This window comes from Belonocnema kinseyi, chromosome 3 (assembly GCF_010883055.1).
Source record: "Belonocnema kinseyi isolate 2016_QV_RU_SX_M_011 chromosome 3, B_treatae_v1, whole genome shotgun sequence".
Taxonomy (NCBI): Eukaryota; Metazoa; Arthropoda; class Insecta; order Hymenoptera; family Cynipidae; genus Belonocnema; species Belonocnema kinseyi.
The window spans coordinates 43,726,745-43,729,011 of record NC_046659.1 but is presented as its reverse complement, the minus strand read 5'-3'; positions in this window follow the sequence as shown (position 1 = coordinate 43,729,011).

Below are 2,267 nucleotides of genomic sequence, written 5' to 3'. Positions count from 1 at the left end.
CCTCACGATTCCGACTTATGCGCGCCAAAAGAGCCTCAGAGGCGACCACTCTATTGCGTTTATTCTCAGCTGAGAGCAAACGCGGCACCCATCTTGCCGACATCTTTTTCGTGCCTAATTTTTCATATAGAATTGAAACAACTGCACCTATAGATATCCTTGTGGCCTCAGCTAACTCACGCACTTTTAATCTTCTATCCTTTAACACCATATCGTGGATTTTATTGATGATTTCGGGAGTACTTGCTTCTACGGGCCTTCCTGAACGTGGTTCGTCACTTATTGATGTACGACCACGCTTAAATTAATTTACCCAGTTATAAACCGTTGCTAAGGCAGGGGCAGATGTGCCATAAACTGAGTCTATGAACTGAGCTATGAAATACTGTGCAAAATAAGGTAAAAGATGACAGAAACAAATTGTGCATCTACGCAAGATCTACAAATTTTTTCTTAACCACTTTTTGATAGAATGCGTAGTTTTGTCTTTAATCATCAAAAACATAATTAACAGTAAAAAAATCTGCCTGCTGCGTGGACACATTCTTAACAAAAATTTTGGCTTTTAATTTCTTTTTCATCGCGTGTGAAGGGTTTCAAAAACCTAAATTTTTTATGTTTTCAATGCTATTTTTTTACGATTTAAACCAAAAAGAGAACTATCAAAAAATTATTCATGATAAATAAATCATGTTTACATTCTCATCAGGGAAGGTATTAGATTTGTATAAAACTGCCCCCCCCCCCCCAATTTTGATAAAATGTTCACGTTTCGAGATCCCCTGAATCTGAAAAATAGGTTTTTATGAATGTGTCTGTCTGTCGGTCGCTCTCTTAGTGTCCGAAACTGAAGGTCAAGTTTGTTAGCTAGTTATTTTGGATATAAAATTCAAAAAGTGAGCGCATTTTGAATATATTTGAGATCACTTTTTTAAAATTAATTTTTTCTGTACGGACGTTTATAGAATTAAAAAAGTTGCATAATTTGTCCTGAAGACTTTTTTCATAAAACCAAAAATTAACAAAGTTAAAGCATATAACAAATTCCAAAAAACACACGAAAATGAGCGTTTTAAGCCAAATAACGGACGATATGAAAAAGGCAAGACAAGAAAAAGTTTGATTTCTTAATGCCCAACAAGCCTATTATAACAACTTTATTAATTTTTTTGAAGAATCAAAAAATCTAATTTTGAAAACATACAAAATAATGGAAAATCCAAAAATTACATTATTTTATGCAACAATTTCACAGTTTTTCAAATATTCTCAAATATAAATGATAGATCTAAAATTTTCGGTCTACTGGTCCAAAAAATCTCTTTATTAATAGACGTTTCGTGTGGCTTAAAACACACACAATCTATTGCGTGAACTGAAAAAGTTGTGAAGGAGTTTATATCGGACAATCTAAAATGAGCACCGATAAAAGGATAAATAAACACAAGAACGATTGTAAGCATGATGATAGAAGCTCAGCATTAGTTTATCATTCTCATATGAAGCAAAATCATTTTGACTGTGATAATACGAGTAATAAGATTTTAGGTATCGAGACTAACCAAAGACAAAGACTTTTTAGAGAAATGTTACATATATCAAAGAAAAAATTTGGTGTCAACAAAAGAACTGACATAGAAGGTCTTAGCAATATATATTTGAATTTGTTTAATAATACCGGTTATTGTTGAATTTACGACATCATTTTATGCTATTATAGTTTATTTTAAGTAATTACTTTGAAAATAGTGATTTAATTTTTACACAACAGATACCATTTTTAACTGAAGCAATTGTTTTTACGAAATCTTAAAATATTATATACAATATTTATAATATGTACCCACAATAAGATGATAAGAGAGAGTCCGATCTTCTGTCACTCTTTGACGTCAATTGCACAATATACACACAAAGGACTATTTGACTGATACTCAACTTGTTTATTTAACCGGTTCTGCTTTAAAAGAAATTAATACTCTTTATTTATCAAATGTCACTTCGTTATGGCGGCCTACGAAAGAATAATTTGATGGCCCACCAATGTTTATGTGTCAACATAACATTCTTGTAAGGCCAACATGGAAGCCAATGTATCACTCTTTATTAACTTTTTATCTTGTTTAGCTATTTTAACTTTTACTAATTTTGACAATTATAACATAAGCAAAAAGTTTTTATTTCATTGAATTGACATGGTTCACTCCGTAAAGTTAGCAAGGACTCACTCCAATGAATTATTATATGGCAAAGACAAGGGCATATAT